A 22,353-nucleotide genomic window follows, 5' to 3' on the forward strand; every position below is an offset into this window, starting at 1 on the left:
AGACCGCATTACAATGTTATTTATATGGGCTTCCAGAGGGCTTTTGATAAAGTCCCTCATGAGGAAGTTAAAGTTCATGGATTTGAAGACAATAATTGACCTGGTTAGGAAACTGGTTGAGTGCCAGGAGACAGAGAATAGGGATAAATGGGCAAGTACTCTAATAAGCTGGATGTGACTAGTGATGTCCCTCAAGGTTCTGTATTGGGGCTTCAACTATTTAATATATTCATTCACAACTTCGGTGATAGGGTAGAAACCCCCGATCCAAATTTGCCAATGACACAAAGGTAGGCAGCATTGTAAGCAATGAAGATGGAAGCATACAATTGCAAAGAGATATTGATAGATTAAGTGGATGGGCAAAACTGCGGCAATTGGATTTCAACAAAGGCAAATGTGGGGTCACAAGGATGGAATAGGGTACTTTCTAAATAGTGAAAAGGTAGAAACAGTGAAGCTCCAAAGAGACTTGGAGGTCCAGGTACATAGATCATTAAAATGTCATGAAGAACTGAAAATAATGAAAAGAGCTAATGGAATACTGTCCTTTCTATCTAGAGGACTAGAATACAACAGGGTATAAGTCATGTTACAGCTATAGAAAATCCTGGTTAGATCACACCTAGAATACTGTGAGCAGTTCTGGCCACCACACTTCAGGGAGCATATACTGGCCTTGGCAGCATAGATTTACCAGAATTAAACCTGGATTCCAAGGGTTAAATTATAAGTAGAGATTACATAAACTAGGTTTTGTTACATAAACTAGGGTTGTATTCCCTGGAATTTAGAAGGTTAAGAGGTGATTTGATGGAAGTTTTCAAGATATTAAGGGGGACTAATAGTTTCTCTGTATCTAAACTATTTTCACTGGTTGGGGAGACTGGGACCAGGGGGCATAATCTAAAAATTAGAGCCAGATCTTTCAGGAGTGAAGTTAGCAAACACTTCTACACACAAAAGATGGTAAAAGTTTGTAACTCTCTTCCACAAACAGCAATTGATCCTAAATCAATTATTAATGTTAAATCTGAGACGGATAGATTTTTATTAACCAAAGGTATTAAAGGATATGGGACAAAGGCAGGTATATGGAGTTAGATCATAGATCAGCCATGATCTCACTAAACAGCTGAACAGGCTCAAGGAGCTAAAAGGCCTACTCCTGTTCCAATATTCCTAAACCACAATCACCAACTGTTGATGCTGGCAGCAACCCACAAGTAAATTTGCTGTATTTGCTAAACCTGGTTGCTGAGCAGACCCAGTTAGCTTCAATAAATCTGGCAAGTTTACTCTTGTGAATGGAGTTGGCTGCACAAGATCCACATGGCAGCTGTAGTTCTCCTGTACCTTGTCCAACTTTAATAATTGTACACTTTCTAGAAGTGGGCCACTGTATGGCAATTCGAAACAGTAACCTTATCTGATTTCCCATCTCCTCCCACCCAGGGATGTTGAGGCAAATTGTGGAGCCTAGTGTTATCCTGGCTGATATTAACTAATTCAGCACGAATGAGAAAGCAAACCTGAGATTCTGCTGATTCATGTACTATATCATTGCAGGTGTCATTGGAGAGGAATTTTCAATGTGAATTATCTCCCTACTTCTTGAATGTACCAAAGCTACAACCTTCCATACCTGATCAGAGAAAACCAACTTTGACCTACAATTTCTCAAAAGCCCATAATTTTGTGCTACAAATTAGCAGAGTTCCTTAATTGATATCAAACCCAAAATATCCATAGTGCAGCAGTCCGAGACTACATAGAGATTCGAAAAATAAGAAAACTTAAGGGGAGAAAAAAAATCTTGATATGGCCGCCAAATAGTGATTTTTATATAGAAGCAAACAGTTTATATAAAACAAAGTTCAATGTGTAATTGGACAATTCTTACATATTTTCTGTTATTGACTTTGCATCAATTCTCCAGTTTCTCGCTGTATTGAGTACAACTCAGAATCCTTGGATGAGACAAGGCACAAATCCATTACAACAGACCGATTTTCTGGGTCAGTCAGAAATATCAACCAATAGGTAAGCAGGGTTAGATTTTTCCCAGAATCAAATGCACCCTTAGGTGGTTCATAGTCAATGTTTCAGCTTGAGAGTAAGTCTCAAGGTCCAGCAATGGATTCTTGTGATTGAAAAGGCAACAACATAAACAGGGCTCAACAGTTCCTTTTCTCATATGAGATAATTTCCTCCTGCCTCCACTAAAAAAAGGTGTCATCAAGGAAGCACAAGAAATGTAACAAGAAATCAAACCAATGATCCAATGATACAAGTTACAACCGCGTAAAACGTTCGGAAAACAATATAAAATGGGTTGCCAAATTCTAAAGAGATGGCGCTTCTTTAAAAGAGGGATTACATTTATTTAAACATGTGCTATCAAATTTAAACATTAGTAAGAATAATGTAAATAGCACGGCCGTGTTTTGAAACTTTTAAATTAACAAATTACAAAGCTTCTAAGTGGTTAAGATTCACTCAGGAGCAATGGTTGAGTTAACCATTACAAATGTTGGGACCGTCAACTTTAGCCAGTGGTAAGTAGAGCAGCGCAAAAAGGACAGGTTGCAAAGATACATAAAATGAAACTGTGGGCTGAATGTAACTCTGGCCGTGCACATTTCTGATTAAAATTAATTGTAGTTCCATCGCGTTAAACTTATGCTCAATTTCTACAATTACTTCGCGTCCAGTTTTTCCGCTCTTGTTGCTAGGGGCAGGTATATGACATTATTATTTAAGCTGTCGCCAGTTTTAGTTCCCCTAAAAAGGAAAACTATTAGATTTAAACGTAACTTTTGTCACCAGAAGAATTAACTTACAAAAGATTACGAATAACCTGAAACAACTGTTTATTTGTCCAACACTTTCCCTGGCAACGCGTTGGGATCTCAATTACCGGAAACAAAAGCTAACCAACCAGACTCTCATTATTCAACCAATCCCGGCCCCTCTAAATCGAGGTTAGTGTGGAAAAACCAATAGAGTTTGCACCCTCCCCACCTAGTCTCACTATTTAACCAATCCTGGCCGTTTTAAACTGGTCTATTCCTCCACATTAACCAATGCGATTCTCACTGTTTTAACCTTTCTTCAATCCTGGTCTCCGCCTATTGAATTTATATGGCAGGTCCTCAGCATCTAAACTAGCCTCATAGATTGCAAACTGACATCAAGATTAGAAAGACAGTGTAGGTAGAAGGGGGGTTTCAATACCACACCTAGAGTACAGGAGCGGGAGATTTACGCTAGAATTAGCTGATTTAGATGTTCGTTTTCCTAAAGCCAATGTAAAAAGCCTGTTCAGGTATCGATCTGGTTTGTGGGGTTGCTTGCCTCATCCAATGCCTACATTCGCTTTCGATCGATTGCCCTTCATATCACCGATCTATAAGGCTGCTGAACGGGTAAGATCAAGGAAGTTTACAAACAGAACGTGATCATTAACCCACCAACTGGTTCCTTCTATTACAGACTTTGTTGAACCTATTTCATCTCCTGTGAATAAGTTCTGTAAAATTTCTCACGAACTTTTGGAGTTCAAATGAATAAATACTACAGAACATCTAGAAAACCTTAACAATACTCGATTTTTACTAGTTACCGTTAGTGACATTAAACTTCAGCAGCAAGGGCAATTAGGGATGGGCAAAAATTTTTGGTCTTGCCAGCAATGCCTACATTCCATGGAAGAATTAAAAAAAAACCCTCAGGAATCCTTTTATTTATACAATCAGAAATCTTACATATAGCACATATTATATGCTTCCTTTAACATTTTTGTGTACTAATTCTGTGTCACTCTTAAAACAAAGAACAGTACAGCACAGGAACAGGCCATTCGGCCCTCCAAGCCTGTGCCGATCTTGATGCCTGTCTAAACTAAAACCTTCTGCACTTCCGGGGTCCATATCCGTCTATTCCCATCCTATTCGTGTATTTGTTAAGATGCCTCTTAAACGTCGCTATCGTACCTGCTTCCACCACCTCCCCCGGCAGCAAGTTCCAGGCACTCGCCACCCTCTGTGTAAAGAACTTGCCTCGCACATCCCCTCTAAACTTTGCCCCTCGCACCTTAAACCTATGTCCCCTAGTAACTGACTCTTCCACCCTGGGAAAAAGCTTCTGACTATCCACTCTGTCCATGCCACTCATAACTTTGTAAACCTCTATCATGTATCCCCTCCACCTCCATCGTTCCAGTGAAAACAATCCGAGTTTATCCAACCTCTCCTCATAGCTAATACTCTCCAGACCAGGAAACATCCTGATAAACCTCTTCTGTACCCTCTCCAAAGCCTCCACATCCTTCTGGTAGTGTGGCGACCAGAATTGCATGCAATATTCCAAGTGTGGCTTAACTAAGGTTCTGTACAGCTGCAGCATGACTTGCCAATTTTTATACCCTATTCCCCGACCGATGAAGGCAAGCATGCCGTATGCCTTCTTGACTACCTTATCCACCTGCGTTGCCACTTTCAGTGACCTGTTGACCTGTACGCCCAGATCTCTCTGCCTGTCAATATTCCTAAGGGTTCTGCCATTTACTGTATACTTCCCATCTGTATGAGATCTTCCAAAATGCATTACCTCACATTTGTCCGGATTAAACTCCATCTGCCATTTCTCTGCCCAAGTCTCCAACCAATCTATATCCTGCTGTATCCTCTGACAATCCTCATCACTGTCCGCAACTCCACCAACCTTTGTGTCGTCCGCAAACTTACTAATCAGACCAGCTACATTTTCCTCCAAATCATTTATATATACTACAAACAGCAAAGGTCCCAGCACTGATCCCTGCGGAACACCACAGTCACTCTTAATCATAGATAAACTTATTCTAACGCACCTGCTCCTTCCCCCATGATTGACCTCCAATCCTGAATTCACTTTCTCACCTTTAGCAATAATCTACCTACCAGTAAGTGCCTTGCGACGTTTTACAACGTACAAGCTGTTGTATATAAAAAAAATAATTAGACTGTCCTAAGCTATGCCTGAATGTAGAAAAGGTTAACATTTTTAAACTGACAATTAGGATTATTGACACTTTCTACCACTTGCACTTTGGCTCCAATTCAGATAGTTGCAGGGCAATTTTAAAATTCAGTGTTTCAGCTTCTGTCCAACAATGCATGGATCTTACAATCTACAAATTCATAATTGAACTTTCAACCTGAACAAAACCACAGTTGTTATCTGCAGTCTTACCTGTAACTGTTCTGATCATTCATTATAAGAAATTACACCTTCTATCCTCAAAAAATAAATTTGTATTCTATTTTACAGGGTGTAATGTTCCTGTCCTTAGAAAACAATTCATCCTCTGATTAACTCTGAACATTGTTATGGTACATATGAAACATAACATGTACTAGTAATATATTGAAGGGCTGATTTTGGGAGGCTCTGCCAGTGGTAAGGAGGCCTTGCAACTTTGGACAACTAAACATTGGTTTCAAGTTATTTATAATTTCTTGTAAATTACCCGGTAGCAAAACTTACATTTAAGTCCAATAGTTTCCTTTTTGGGGGAACTAATACTGCAGACAGTTTAAATATTAGTAATTGATTTCATATACCTGCCCTTGGCAACAAGGGTGGAAAAACTGGAAATGAAATAATTGTATAATTGAGCAGAAGCCAGTAAATGCAGGTTCAATAATCTGCAAAGTGCTTTGGCTACACTTGTTACTAGTCAGTGATTGGATTCATAGCCCCTTCCACATGTACCTGAAAATGTCAGAGGAGACTGTTTCTACTACCTCCATTTCACAAGGCAGGCTGCTGCAGAGCTCTTACCCCCACCCCCACTCACTCCCACATATTGCCTTTGTTATTTCCCCCTACCCCACTAACCTTGCTTCATCAGAAAAACTCAAATTGATTTTGATTACCTGTGTTGCACATCACAGGGGATCAAGCGTCATTATTAATAAAAACAGAAAATATGGGAAATACTCAGCCGATCAGACAGAATCTTTGGGGGAAAAAAACAAAATTAATGTTTCAGGTTGATGATCTTTCATCAGAACCGAAAAAGTTAGAGATGTAACTGGTTTCAAGTAAGTAGAGAGGGAGGGGAAATGGGAGGGGAGGTAAGAACAAAATGGAAGGTCTATGAAAGGATGGAAGGCAGGAGATATTAATGACAAAAGGGATGTTGATGCAAGGCAAAAGGAGATGATAATGGGTACTGCCTGTGTGGAGTTTGCAAGTTCTCCCTGTGTCTGCGTGGGTTTTCTCCGGGTACTCCAGTTTCCTCCCACTAGCCAAAAGACTTGCAGGTTGGTAGGTAAATTGGCCATTATAAATATACCCTAGTATAGGTAGGTGGTATGGAAATATAGGGACAAGTGGGGATGTGGTAGGAATATGGGATTAGTGTAGGATTAGTATAAATGGGTGGTTGATGGTCGGCACAGACTCGGTGGGCCGAAGGGCCTGTTTCAGTGCTGTATCTCTAAACTAAAGTAAAGAAGCAAAAGATAGGTCTCGAGTAAGTGGAAATGGGAAATAGCAGAATCATCACCAACAGCTGCCGTCTGTAAAAATGGGGGTAGAGGTTATGTTCTGAAATTGTTGAACTCAGCATTGTGTCCGGAGTACATAATTGAAAAATGAGGTGCTGTTCTGCGAGCTTCTTTAGAGCAGTGTAAGAGGCTAAGGTTATAGTGGGACTGGGGCGGAGAATTAAAATGGCAAGTGACTGGAAATTCAGGGTCACGGTTGTGGACTGAATGAAGGTGTTCCACCAGTAGTCACCCAATTTGAATTTGGTCTCCCCATTGTATAGGAGACTGCATAGTAAGCATGCATATGATAAATTGAAAAAAGTACAAGTGTACTGCTGTTGCACCTGGAAGGAGGAAGACTATTAAAATTGATGCATGGATGGTATCCAAGGGAATCTTAAGGAATGTATACATTTCATTAAAAATTCCTATGGACATTCTCATGTTACAATGTCAGCATGTACTCGTTTACTTATAACTATTCCCTATGGTGTCAGTTGGTGGGACTCAAATAAGATTTCCAATGTTAATATTACCAGTAATCTGTAAATCTTCCCTATAACAGCAGAAATCATTTTGTGTTTAGTATGTAATTGCAGGCTCTGGTCACTGGGTGGTAATGTGCACAAGTTTCTCAGCCTTTCAACTGGATCTGCCAATTCCAACTACCATTTCTTTTTTATTTATTTCTGCAAGTAAATTTGATTTAAATATCGCTTATGTTTTTCAATTTGTTAAATCTCATTTGCTAATTTTAATCCTTTTAAGCCACTTCTCTCTAATCTTTCTGCAATGTTCTCCCTCCTCAGCCTCGAACCTGATTTCTTCCCCTGTTACCACTGTTCCTATGTTATCCCATCGCTGCCCACAGCCTCTCCTGGTCTTGCTTCCCTTTGGAACAGTACTAATGTCAGTCAGAGTGGAGCGTTCGGTCTCCTAGGTAACCTGAGATAAACGGAACTGCAATTCTTATTCCTTAAAACATAAAGATTTGAAGGCATCGTTTCTAATGCTGGGTTCGCAATGAGTGAACCAATCAATGATGAGAGGCCTGTCCCTGCAACTGCACTGATTGAACGGCTGCCAATGACTGACCTTGCCCGCCACTCCCCTGTTTGGGCTAATTGAATAACCTGCTAAAAAAAAGGCCTATTGTGGATCTACTGTGAATGAGTCATTTATGAGAAGCCAGTCAAGCCTCTCCCTTTGCTGGCTAGACAAGTCTCTTGTTCCATTAATGGCCCATTAGGCACTCCTCATTACCTAAACTTCTTGACATGCTCCAATCATAAACAAGAATCTTAAACTTAAATAAAGCCAATTATGTAGGCATGAGGGGAGAACTGGCTGAAGTAAATTGGGTAAATAAACGAAAAGGTATGGCAGTAAATGAACAGTGGGAAACATTTAAAGAAACAATTCAAAATGTTCAACAAAAATACATTCCTTTGAAAAACAGAAACTCAGCAAGAGAGATCCATCCGTGGCTCACTCAGGAAGTTGAGGATAGTATTAGATTAAAAGAAAAGGTTTACAATGTTGCAAAAAAGAGTAGCAAGTCGGAGGATTGGGAGTGTTTGAGAAACCATCAAAAGGCCACCAAAAAGTTGATTAAATAAGGAAAAAATAGAATTCGAGAGTAAACTAGCCAGTAATATAAAAACAGATTGTAAGGGCTTTTATAGGAAGAGAGTAGCTAAAGTAAACATTGGTCCCTTAGAAGCAGAGACAGGAGAAATTATCATGGGAAATGAGGAAATGGCAGAGGCATTGAACAAATATTTTGTCTGTCTTCACAGTAGAAGACACAGGTTCCATACCAGAAATACAGTAACCTAGGGGATAAAAGCATGAGGAAATTAAGGAAATACATATCAGCAGAGAAAAAGTATTGGAGAAACTTAAGGAACTAAAATCTGACCAATCACCAGGACCTGGTGGCGTACACCCTAGGGTTCTAAAAGAGAAAGCTGCAGAGATAGTGGATGCGCTAACAATGATTTTTCAAAATTCCTTAGATTTGAGAATGATCCCATCAGATTGGAAGTTGGCAAATGCCACACCGCTTTTCAAGAAAGGAAGGAGAGAGAAAACGGAACTTCAGGCCAGTTAGCCTAACATCAGTCATTGGGAAAATGCTGGAATCTATTATTAAGGAAGTCTTAACAATGCACTTAGAAAAGCACAGTATGATTAGAACAAGTCAACATGGTTTTACTAAAGGGAAATCCTGTTTGACAAATTTATTAGAGTTTTTGAGGATGTAACTAGAAGTGTAGATAAAGGGGAACCAGTAGATGCAGTATACCTGGATTTCTAAAAGGCATTCGATAAGGTGCCACAAAAAGGTTAGTAGGCAAGATAAGGGCTCATGGAATTCGGGGTAATATATTAGCATGGATAGATTATTGGTTAATGGACAGGAAGCAATGAATGGGCATAAACGGGACATTTTCAAGTTGGCCGGCAGTGAATAGCAGAGTGCCGGAAGGATCAGTGCTGGGACCTCAGCTATTTACAATCTACATTAATGACTTAGATTTTGCTGCAGATACAAAGGTAGGTCGAAAGATAAGCTGTGGGGAGGACACAGAGTGGCTGCAAAGAGATATAGACAGGTTATGTGAGTGGGTAACAAGATGACAGATGGAGTATAATGTAGGGAAGTGTGAAGTTATTCACTTTGGTCATAAGAATAGAAAAGCAGAATATTTTTTAAAAGATGTGAAACTTGTAAGTTTCAATGTTCAAAGAGACTTGGGTGTGCTTGTACAAGGAATGCAGAAAGTTAGTATACAGGTACAGCAAGCAATTAGGAAGCCAAATGGCATGTTGGCCTTTATCGCAAGGGGATTGGAGTAAAGGAATAAGGAAGTGTTGCTACAATTGTCCAGGGTTTTGGTGAAATCACATCTAGAGTACTGTGTGAAGTTTTGGTCTCCACATTTAAGAAAGGATATACTTGCATTGGAGACAGTACAGTGAATGTACACTAAATTGGGCCCTGGGATGAGGGGGTTGTCCTATGATCAGAGGCTAAGTAAATTGGGCCTGTATTCTCTGGAGTTTAGAAGAATAAGAGGTGATTTAATTGAAAAATATAAGATTCTAAAGGGGCTGGATAGGGTAGACACTGAGAGATTATTTCTGCTGGTCTGGGAATCTAAAACACGGGGGCACAGTCTCAGGATAAGTGGCTGATCATTTAGGACCGACATGAGGAGAAATTACTTCACTCAAAGGGTTGTGAATCTTTGGAATTCTCCACCCCAGAGGGTTGTGGATGCTCCATCATTGAAGACATTTAAGGCTGGGATAAACAGATTTTTGGTCTCTTGGGGAATCAAGGGATATGGCGAGCAGGTGGGAAAGTGGAGTTGAATCCTAAGATCAGTCATGATCATTTTGAATGGCAGAGTAGGCTCGATGGGCCATATGGTCTACTCCTGCTCCTAATTCTTGTGCTGTTGTGAATTTCCTTCTTCCTCTGCTTCCATCTCCTGCCTCGGGGTTGCTTTAGATTATTTTCATGACCCACTCTGCCTTCTTCCCCAATCCTTGGCCCCACTCCAAATTCTGCCATATTCCAATCTCCTATCTGTTGTTTTTCTACCCTGCCCATGTTTTAAATGAAGACGCATTCTTCCGTTTCGCTCCTTCCAAGCCTGCTGACTCCATTGCCTATTTTTGTTGGTTGTGCTCCATCCTCACATCTGATGGTTGTGATTCCCTGCTAGGGACTCAGATTTTTCCACCCTTAAGCTTAGCCCATTTCCCTATTCTCAGCAGCCAATAATGCCCTACTTGAATTTTCTGCTCTGCCAGCCGCCTCTACTTCCTGGTCCCAGCCTTAATCTTTCCTGCTTCCCAGCAGTTTGCCTTTGGCCACTTGCTCACCTTCGTTTTCCAATCTCAATCTTCACTCCAGCATTTAGCCTGCTCATCTGCCGTGAAACCCTCACTCTTGCCTTCGTTACCTTTAGACATGACTATTCCAACGCACTGCTGGTTGGTCTCTCACATTCTACCCTCTGTAAACTTGAGGTAAAACTCTGCTGCCCATGTTTTAACTCGCACCAAGTCCTGTTCCCCTGTACTCGCTGACCTACATTGGCTCCTGGTGAAGCAATGTCTTGATTCTAAAATTCTCATCCTTCTTTTCAAATCCCTGCGTGGCCTTGCCCTTCCCTATCTCTGTAAACCCTCCAAGATATTTGCGGTTCTTTAATTCTGACCTCTTGTGCATCCACGATTTTAATTGCTCCACCATTGGTGGCCACGCCTTCAGTTGCCTCGACCCCAAGATCTGGAATACCCTCTCCATCTCACTTTCCTCCTTTAAGACACTCCTTGAAACCTACCTCTTTGACCAAGCTTTTGGTCATCTGCCCTAATATTTCCTTTTGTGGCTAGGTGTCACACTTTGTTTTATAATACTCCTATAAAATGACTTGGGATGTTTTATTACATTAAAGGCACTGTAAAAACATAAGTTGTTGTTGCTGTCTAAATGGCCAACTCCTTATTGTGAGAATACGACCTCTAATTCCAGACTCTGGCCAGAGGAAACAGTCTCTCAGCATCTATTCTACTAAGCCCTCTAAAAATGTTATATATTTCGATGAGATCACCTCTCATTCTTTGAAACTCCAGAGAATATAGGCCCAAGCTACTCAATTTCTCCTCACAGGACAGCCCTTTCATCCCAGGAATCAATCTGGTGAACGTTCACCTGCTCTGAGACGAGTATGTCCATCCTCAGGCAAGGACACCAAAACTGTACACAATACTCCAGGTGTGATCTCACCAAAGTCCTCTATAATTGCAGCATGACTTCCTTACTCTTATATTTTAACCACCCCCCCCCCCCCCAACCCCATGCATTAAAGGCTAACATAACATTTGCCTTCCTAATTGCTTGCTGTACCCGCATGCTAACTTCCTGTGATTTGTGTATAAGGACACCCAAATCCCTCTGAATCCCAACATTTACTAGTCCCTCACCATCTAAAAAATTCTGCTTTTCCATTCTTGCTACCAAAGTGGATAATTCACACTTTCCCAGATTAGACTCTATTGTCACACTCACGCAAGGAGAAATTACGAGCTGTAAAATAAACTGATGAATTGACCCCAAAACGGATATCTCTTTCTGCAAAACGAGATGGAGTAAGAGGTCAGGTGACCTCTCCTGTAACTGCTAATATACACATGGTAACTGCTGGAGCCCTGAAACAATCGTCATGTCAGGTCAAGTGTTGAAGAAAGCGTTAGAAATATAAGTGGCCCATTCAATGTTAATGGCTACCTCTTCAAGAAGTTGGGCTAACAACAACTATACAGTAAATGGAAAAGTCCTGGGGAAAATTGATGTACAGAGAGATTTGGGTGTTCAGGTCCATTGTTCCCTGAAGGTGGCAACGCAGGTCAATAGAGTGGTCAAGAAGGCATACGGCATGCTTTCCTTCATCGGACGGGGTATTGAGTACAAGAGTTGGCAGGTCATGTTACAGTTGTATAGGACTTTGGTTCGGCCACATTTGGAATACTGCGTGCAGTTCTGGTCGCCACATTACCAAAAGGATGTGGATGCTTTGGAGAGGGTGCAGAGGAGGTTCACCAGGATGTTGCCTGGTATGGAGGGCGCTAGCTATGAAGAGAGGTTGAGTAGATTAGGATTATTTTCATTAGAAAGACGGAGGTTGAGGGGGGACCTGATTGAGGTGTACAAAATCATGAGAGGTATAGACAGGTTGGATAGCAAGAAGCTTTTTCCCAGAGTGGGGGATTCAATTACAAGGGGACACGAGTTCAAAGTGAAAGGGGAAAAGTTTAGGGGGGATATGCGTGGAAAGTTCTTTACGAAGAGGGTGGTGGGTGCCTGGAACGCATTGCCAGCGGAGGTGGTAGATGCGGGCACGATAGCGTCTTTTAAGATGTATCTAGACAGATACATGAATGGGCAGGAAGTAAAGAGATACAGACCCTTAGAAAATAGGCGACAGGTTTAGATAGAGGATTTGGATCGGCGTAGGCTTGGAGGGCCGAAGGGCCTGTTCCTGTGCTGTAATTTTCTTTGTTCTTTGTTCTTTGTTCTATGACTGTGCAGACATGGAGACTGCAGACTCAAACTCAGGATAATGGGTGTGAAAAAACACCACTTTATCAAGATGGCAAAGTTATGAGCAACATCCAAACCCATTGTCTAACAATGATCACACCATCAAACACCATTTATGAAAACACAATGGGAGGTAAACTTGGGTTGCCTGACAGAAACCAAGTCTCTGATGGATTTTTTAGTAAGAGACATTTTCTGCGCAAAAGCAGGAAAAGAAAACCAAAAGGAAGAGAGACCTTGAAACTCCCCGCCTGAGAAATTGTAACAGGATTCAACTGTGACTGAGATTTAACCAAAGAAGTCTGCAGCAAAGCATCCATCCACCTGAAACTTTCCAAAGTTTGAGGTCAGTGAACTCGGAAAAAGGAAAACAGGCCTGCAGTGCTTTTAAAATCTTCCTTCCAGGAAATCAAGCAAGGTTTCACAATGAACTCTTTTTAAAAACACCAGACCTAAGTGTATGCTATCTTTTAATCTCTATCTTTTCTTTTGTGTGTGCATGTGTGTGTGAGTGGGTGAAGTTGTGATTATTTTTGGGTATTGTTTAATGAACATTTATCTTTCTTTAAACCTATCAGAAAACCCGCCGTTTGTCTGTTTATTGACCATTAAAATGCTCAAGAGTTAAAAGACAATTTTAATAAAAACACACTGTCTTTGATCAGTTGGGAGGTGAAAGGTGGAAATCATCCCTACTATTTCCCACCTACCTATAACACTATCTACAACCTTCTTGCACACTCGCTTAACTGGTCTATATCCCTTTGCAGCCTCTTTACATCCTCTTCGCAGCTTACTTTGCCACCTTGCTTTGTATCGTCAGAAAACTTAGATACATTACACCCGCCCCCCTCACCTATGTTGTTGATACTGTAAATAGCTGAGGCTCAAGCACTAAGTCTTGTTGTACTCCAGAAATTACACCATGCCATCCTGAAAATGACCCATTTATTTCTACTTTCAGTTTTCTGTTCGTTAACCAATCCTCAATTCATGCAAATATATTAACTTGGGCGGCACAGTGGTGCAGTGGTTAGCACCACAGCCTCACAGCTCCAGCGACCCGGGTTCAATTCTGGGTACTGCCTGTGTGGAATTTGCAAGTTCTCCCTGTGTCTGCATGGGTTTCCTCTGGGTGCTCCGGTTTCCTCCCACATGCCAAAGACTTGCAGGTTGATAGGTTAATTGGCCATTATAAATTGCCACTGGTATAGGTAGGTGGTAGGGAAATATAGGGACAGGTGGGGATGTGGTAGGGATATGGAAGTAGTGTAGGATTAGTATAAATGGGTGGTTGATGGTCGGCACAGACTCGGTGGGCCGAAGGACCTGTTTCAGTGCTGTATCTCTAAACTAAACTAAACTTATGAGCCCTAATCTTGTGTAACAAGCTATTGTTTGGCACCTTATTGAATGCCTTTCAAAATCCAAGTATAATACATTTACTGGTTCCTTCTTATCCACCCTACTGGTTACATCCTTAAAAAACTAATAGGTTTGTCAAACATGATTTCCCTTTTATAAAACCGTCTGCCTTATCATATTATGGTTTTCCAATTGTCCTGTTACCACATGTTTAATAATAGATTCTTGCACTTTCTCTTTTTGCTGATGTCAGAGCTAAATGTCCTATAGTTCCCTGTTTTCTGTCTCCACCCTTTCTTGAATAGTGTGGTTACATTTGCTACCATCCAATCCACAGGGAAGGTTCGAGAATCTAGGGAATTCTGGAAACTTGAAAGCAATGCATCCACTATCTCCGCAGCCACCTCTTTTAAAATCCTGGGATGTAGGCCATTAGTTCCAGAATATTTGTCGGCTTTTAGTCCCATTAATTTATCCAGTAGTTTTTCTTTGCTAATATTAATTACTTTAAATTACTCACTCTCATTAGACTCTTGGTTTTCCACACTTTCTGCTATGCTCTTTGCATCTTCTACTGTGCAGACAGACTCCAAGTATTTGTTTAATGTCTCTGCTATTTCCTTATTTCCCATTATACCCATGTTTTCGTTTGCTAATATCTTCCTTCCTACGTACCTGTAAAAGCTCTCACAATCTGTTTAATATTTCTTGTTGGTTTACTCTCATTCTGTTTTCTCCCTCTTTATCACTTTCTTTGTCACCCTTTTGCTGATTTTTAAAACTCTTCCAATCAGGCTTACTCTTTTTTTGTCAATGTTGTAAGCAGGGGTCGGCAACATGTCCGTATATGGACACCAGTGTCCACGGTAAAAAACTTTGAGCTCTGTAACTGGTAATTTCAGGGATGAGAAATTTCCCATTGGGCTTCTTCTTTCTGACCAGACTGGCTTTTAAAAAAAATTGTAACCGTCAGTTTCACAGCTGACAGTGCTGAGAGCAGGAATAGCACTTCTGAACTTCGGATAGCTTTGTGGTTTCCCGGCAGGTTCTGACTTTTTTTTAAAAGCCCACTGGAAAACCACAAAACTGTCCAAAATTCAGAAGCGCTGTTCCTGCTCTCAGCACCTGTCAGCTGTGAAACTGACAGTTACGATTTTTAAAAAAGTTGTCCAACCACAAAGCTGCTCTGCTGCCAGTTCCTGCTTCAGCAACAATCAAAGAGAGAGAGAGAGCAAAGGACAGCGAGAGAGGGAAAGCGAAGAACAGAGAGGGTGTGGGGGACAGAGAGAGAGAGTGGGGGACAGAGAAAGAAAGAGCAGGTTATTTTAAAACACAAGTTTAAAGGCTGATGTTATGTAAACTCATTTTAAAATGGCAAATGTTAGTTAGGGAATGACTCGATTTCTACGCTTTGGCACACATTACTTTCACTTAGGACATAAGCTCAGTGATGTGTTGAAGGTGACTGGACTTTTACTTCTATGTAAATGCCACAGTTCCGCTGCTATCCATTTGGAATCATATTGTTCCAAAACATGTGTTGAGGGGAAAACAGCAAGAAAATCTAAGGAATCTCTAGAAGTCAGCACTGTAAGTTCCTCATGAATACAAGAGTATGGTGTATTAGGGCAGAATGGTATTTGGCAAAAACAGGATGCTGCTGACCAATGCACAATAGTTAGTAAATACAATGTAACAAATAGCTTTAATAAACCTTAATCTATGTATAAACTGTCTACAATTCCTTAACAAAATCTATGCTGCACTTGCAGTTTTAAAAACTGCTGGGGAAGACATAGTAAACATTTATTATGTTTCAATGACCATGTTAGAAACAGTCATTAACTGATTTTTTTGTTGTTGCTGCAAATAGGATTAAAGGACAAGTTTTACCAGTATATCAAAGATCATTAACTGCAATGTGCATCATTTACTATGCAATTTAAGGGCAGATAACCTGAATGGCCAATGTCATTTGAAGGTTGTCTGTACCATATAATTACATTACGTTAAAAGTGCACCTTTGATAACAGGTAAGAGTTTTGGCTTGGGATAAATATATGCAGTAAAAACTGCTAATCTTTTTGCAGAAAAGCTTTTTGTTAATAATTATCTTGTCAGAGCTGAATTAGAATTGAGAGTGATAGACTGAGATATAATCATACATGAATTTAAGAGAATCGCTTTATTGCAGGAACTGAAGGGTGCTCTTTATTTGTAATTGTGTTTATCTAATGTTGTCACAAGCTTTGGTGAGCAAATGACATTTTGTTCGTGAGAGATTCTGTTATTTCTGTATTTTAGAATCCAGGACCTAGTTTAACAGTCTGCCAAGATGAATAAATTAGTCTTGGCTACCTACCGTTAATCTCTCTGTCCCTTCCTGTCCCACTCTGCTTTCCTTTTTTACATGAAGATAGTGCAGCTAAACACGTGGCTGAACAGCTGGTGTAGAAGGGAGGGTTTCAGATATCTGGACCATTGGGATCTCTTCAGGGACAGATGGGACCTGTACAAGAAGGACGGGTTGCATCTAAACTGGAGGGGCACAAATATCCTGGCTGCGCGGTTTGCTAGCATCACTTGGGAGGGTTTAAACCAGTGTGGCAGGGGGGTGGGAACCAGAGCAGTAGGACAGCAAGTGAAATAAATAAGGGGGACTAGTAAATAAGGCCAATAAGACTAAGAGGAAGAGCAGGCAGGGAGATGTTGCAGAGCACAGCGGGACTGGTGGTCTGAAGTGCATTTGTTTCAATGCGAGAAGTATAACAGGTAAGGCAGATGAACTTAGAGCTTGGATTAGTACTTGGAACTATGATGTTGTTGCTATTACAGAGACTTGGTTGAGGGAAGGACAGGATTGGCAGCTAAATGTTCCAGGATTTAGAAGCTTCAGGTGGGGTAGAGGGGGATGTAAAAGGGGTGGGGGAGTTGCATTACTTGTTAAGGAGAATATCACAGCTGTACTGCGGGAGGACACCTCGGAGGGGTCGTGCAGCGAGGCAATATGGGTGGAGCTCAGGAATAGGAAGGGTGCAGTCACGATGTTACGGGTTTTCTACAGGCCTCCCAACAGCCAGCAGGAGGCAGTGGAGCAGATATGTAGACAGATTTTGGAAAGATGTAAAGGTAACAGGGTTGTAGTGGTGGGTGATTTTAACTTCCCCTATATTGACTGGGACTCATTTAGTGCTAAGGGCTTGGATGGGGCAGAATTTGTAAGGAGCATCCAGGAGGGCTTCTTGAAACAATATGTAGATAGTCCAACTAGGGATGGGGCCATACTGGACCTGGTATTGGGGAATGAGCCCAGCCAGGTGGTCGAAGTTTCAGTAGGGGAGCATTTTGGGAACAGTGACCATAATTCCATAAGTTTTAAGGTACTTGTGGATAAGGAAAAGAGTAGTCCTCGGGTGAAGGTGCTAAATTGGGGGAAGGCTAATTATAACAATATTAGGCAGGAACTGAAGAATTTAGATTGGGGGCGGCTGTTTGAGGGTAAATCAACATCTGACATGTGGGAGTCTTTCCAACATCAGTTGATTAGAATCCAGGACTGGCATGTTCCTGTGAGGAAGAAGAATAAGTTTGGCAAGTTTCGGGAACCTTGGATAACGCGGGATATTGTGAGCCTAGTCAAAAAGAAAAAAGAAGCATTCGTAAGGGCTGGAAGGCCAGGAACAGACGAATCCCTTGAGGAATATAAAGACAGTAGGAAGGAACTTAAGCAAGGAGTCAGGAGGGCTAAAAGGGGTCATGAAAAGTCATTGGCAGACAGGATTAAGGATAATCCCAAGGCTTTTTATATGCATATAAAGAGCAAGAGGGTAACTAGGGAAAGGGTTGGCCCACTCAAGGACAGAGAAGGGAATCTATCTGTGGAGCCAGAGGAAATGGGCGAGATATTAAATGAGTACTTTGCATCAGTATTTACCAAAGAGAAGGACTTGGTGGATGATGATCCTAGGGAAGGGAGTGTAGATAGTCTCAGTCATCTCATTATCAAAAAGGAGGAGGTGTTGGGTGTCTTGCAAAGCATTAAGGTAGATAGGTCCCCAGGGCCTGATGGGATCTACCCCAGAATACTGAGGGAGGCAAGGGAAGAAATTGCTGAGGCCTTGACAGAAATCTTTGCATCCTCACTGGCCACAGGTGAGGTCCCAGAGGACTGGGGAATAGCCAATGTTTTTCCTTTGTTTAAGAAGGGTAGCAAGGATAATCCAGGAAATTATAGGCCGGTGAGCCTTACGTCAGTGGTAGGGAAATTATTAGAGAGGATTCTTCGGGACAGGATTTACTCCCATTTGGAAACAAACGGGCTTATTAGCGAGGGGCTGCATGGTTTTGTGAAGGAGAGGTCGTGTCTCACTAATTTGATTGAGTTTTTTGAGGAAGTGGCAAAGATGATTGATGAAGGAAGGGCAGTGGATGTTATCTATATGGACTTCAGAAAGCCTTTGACAAGGTCCCTCATGGCAGACTGGTACAAAAGGTGAAGTCACACGGGATCAGAGGTGAGCTGGCAAGATGGATACAGAACTGGCTCAGTCATAGAAGACAGAGGGTAGCAATGGAATGGTGCTTTTCTGAATGGAGGGATGTGACTAGTGGTGTTCCGCAGGGATCTGTGCTGGGACCTTTGCTGTTTGTAGTATATATAAATTATTTGGAGGAAAATGTAGCTGGTCTGATTAGTACGTTTGCGGACGATACAAAGGTTGGTGGAGTTGCGGATAGTGATGACGATTGTCAAAGGATACAGCAGGATATAGATTGGTTGGAGACTTGGGCGGAGAAATGGCAGATGGAGTTTAATCCAGACAAATGTGAGGTAATGCATTTTGGAAGGTCTAATGCAGGTAGGAAGTATACAGTAAATGGCAGAACCCTTAGGAGTATTGACAGGCAGAGAGATCTGGGCGTACAGGTCCACAGGTCACTGAAAGTGGCAACGCAGGTGGATAAGGTAGTCAAGAAGGCATACGGCATGCTTGCCTTCATCGGTCGGGGCATTGAGTGTAATAATTGGCAAGTCATGCTGCAGCTGTACAGAACTTTAGTTAGGCCACACTTGGAATATTGCGTGCAATTCTGGTCGCCACACTACCAGAAAGACGTGGAGGCTTTGGAGAGGGTACAGAAGAGGTTTACCAGGATGTTGCCTGGTCTGGAGGGCATTAGTTATGAGGCAGGTTGGATAAACACGGATTGTTTTCACTGGAACGACGGAGGTGGAGGGGCGACGTGATAGAGGTTTACAAAGTTATGAGTGGCATGGACAGAGTGGATAGTCAGAAGCTTTTTCCCAGGGTGGAAGAGTCAGTTACTAGGGGACATAGGTTTAAGGTGAGAGGGGCAAAGTTTAGAGGGGATGTGCGAGGCAAGTTCTTTACACAGAGGGTGGTGAGTGCCTGCAACTTGCTGTCGGGGGAGGTGGTGGAAGCAGGTACAATAGCGACGTTTAAGCGGCATCTTAACAAATACATGAATAGGATGGGGATAGAGGGATACGGTCCCAGGAAGTGCAGAAGGTTTTAGTTTAGGCAGGCATCAAGATCGGCGCAGGCTTGGAGGGCCGAATGGCCTGTTCCTGTGCTGTATTGTTCTTTGTTCTTTGTTGTTCTTTGACTCTTGTGAAGTATTATCTGCTCCATCCTATAAAATTCTCCTGATGTGGAGATCACTGCTTTTTTGCTGGCTGCCCTGTCTTCAGACACATATTACGAGCAGTTAGAGAAGTTGCACAAACATTAATGGGTTACATTGTCTTGTGCCAACAGCAGTGTGAGAAATGATCCATCTTCCTATTGCCGATTTTTCTACTGCCTCACCTCAATAACCACAAAACCAATCCTCTCCTTGAGTTTCATGGTTTATTGGATGAATTTGCACGACTGACAGTGTGACTCCACAGAGGTTATCCAATATGGTCCATCTACCACAACATGACATGGTGTAGCTAGCTTGATTCTGTTAACAAAAGTAATTCATATTGGCATTGCACACTATTTTGCTTGCTAGCTAGCTAATATAGTTGTGCTGCTCTCCGTTGATGTTTGCATGCTTAGCTACTTTATTTATAGGGAGAAATTTATTTTAAATTGTACTGTGTTTTGATAGCATTAGATTCGCTATACACGTCATATCCAGATTAATTGGCCCCATGTCCGCGGCTGAATCAATCATTTTGTCAAATGTCCGTGGTGCAACATGTCAGTGCCTATCCCTGGTTGTAAGCCTTTTCTTTTAACCTAATACTATGCTATATTGTTATATTATACTAAAATGATTTAGGATTGCTAATGTTCATGTGTATGTATACATGTATATCCATAAAACCACATCAAACATTACTGCACTACTGTCTGTGTACCAAACATACATTCTATCATTCCACCACACGTGTGGAGATGTGTAAAATATAAGAAATGCAAGCTCCAGTATCTGTGTTAAAAGGTGTGATTATTTCAGAGCTCTGGGAACCACAAGACATAATATGGTGGCAGCAAGGTGTTTGTGAGTCGATCTCAAACCCTATGAGCGATGCAAATGCTGAATTAGCTCCAAAATAACCTGAGATGGCTGCTGCCGCAGCATTGAATGCACAGTTCCAGTCCATGATGAATTGGGAGGCAGACGACTTCATGGAGGCATTTGAAAAGTTTAAGCAAAAGTACAAATTGACATTTGGTAGTTTTCTGAAAGGCACTATTGAAGAGGAAAAGGTCAGCTAATCCTTTTGTGGACAGGTGAGAAAGGATTAGATCTTGTCAGTTAGCTGGAAAATGAGAGAGGTGACAAATCAGGACAAGATTTTTGCGAAATTCAGCAAACATCTTCAGCAAAAATCAAACTGTTATGAATTTCAGAGCTGGAGACAGGAACCAGGTGAGCCTGTTGAGAATTTCAGAATGAGATTGAAAAACCTAGCCAGCAAGTGTAAGTTCAAGGTCATGGACGAAAGCTGGTAAATCAGATTATTTGGGGCTCTGCACACCCTGATCACAAAATGTTCTGATTGGAAAGGACAAGCTCACAATAACGCAGGATGTAGACACTGCCAGAGCACATGAAGCCATGACTAGACAGATGAAGATTCTGACTACCCAAACAGCTAGCCTTCAGTTAAGTCAAGAGAAAGGCTGCAGAGTTCATACAGTGAAACAGCAACAAAAGAATGTACACCAAACAGAGAGAAAGATGTGCAGATGTGGATGACTACATGAGTTCACAGACAGAAAGAAATGTCCCACATATGGATCAAACTGCAGAGCTTGTGGAAAGCCTAATCGGATGTGCAGGACAAAGAAATTAGACAGTAAAGGAATTACCACAGGCAGAGCAACAGGGTAAATGAGGAATAAAAGAAACTAAAGCATTCATATCCTGCAAGATGCCAGGGATTTTGAGGACACAAGAGATATAGGAACCGTAGATCTACATGAAATGTCTGGATGCGAAAGTTCCCAGAGAAAAGAAATTTACACAACCATATGGATCAGAAAGAAGGTGAGAAGTGTTCCCACAATCATAAACCTGAAGCTGAAGCTTGATACTGGAGCACAGAGTAACATCATCCCGTTCAGACTATCCCAGTAAATCTTTCCTGAAAATTTGAAAGAGAATGGTTACCCAAAGAAAGATGTTCTGAAACTGAGCAACGTCAGGCTGATGACATATGGTTTAACAGAGATTTGACAGCTTGGAACAACCCAAATCAGAGGGATGCACAAAGGAAAAATTGTTAACTGTGTAAAATATGTCACTGAAACAGATGATCCAGCTATCCTGGGGTTGAGTAGTTGCGAAGAGCTGCAGCTGACTTTCGTAAACCATGAGACAAAAGAGGTATCGATGAAGGTTGAAGGTAGCACACCCGTTGAAAAGGACTCTTTAATCAGACGCAATGAAGATCTGGTCCAAATATATCCAGGGTGTTTTGATGAGACATTTGGATGCTCTGAAGATTTTGAGAATCACATCACCATTGACCCAGAGAGGAAACCAATGATTCATCCCCATGTGAAGTACGAAAAGAACTAAAAGGAAAGCTTGGAAAAGAATTCAGAGATAGAAGAAAATAAAGTGATTGCCAAAGACTGCAGATTGGATAATTTGCATTGCGGTGAGAGGGAAGCCAAATGGACAGCTACGAATTTATTTGGATCCCAAAGCTCTTAATCAAGCAATAAAGAGGAATTACTACCTTACTGCAACACCAGCACTAGCAGGGAAAAAAAAGTTTTCAGCAAGCTTGATGCCAGAAATGGCGACTGAAATGTAAAGCTTGATGAGAAATCTTCGCTGTTGACAATATTCAACACACCA

The 22,353-nt window shown here is 41.5% G+C and overlaps 1 protein-coding gene across 1 annotated transcript in view; it reads right to left on the reverse strand.

The window, feature by feature from the left end:
- dynlt5 (dynein light chain Tctex-type family member 5) overlaps nucleotides 1-2,916 on the reverse strand; it is a 36,253-nt gene extending 33,337 nt beyond the window's left edge. The window contains exon 1 of the mRNA XM_068036450.1: nucleotides 2,844-2,916. The gene's annotated coding sequence lies outside the window, so the exon portion shown is untranslated. The remainder of the gene's footprint in view (nucleotides 1-2,843) is intronic.
- Nucleotides 2,917-22,353: the final 19,437 nt, after the last annotated feature.

Source organism: Heterodontus francisci, chromosome 8 (genome assembly GCF_036365525.1).
Source record: "Heterodontus francisci isolate sHetFra1 chromosome 8, sHetFra1.hap1, whole genome shotgun sequence".
Lineage (NCBI taxonomy): Eukaryota > Metazoa > Chordata > Chondrichthyes > Heterodontiformes > Heterodontidae > Heterodontus > Heterodontus francisci.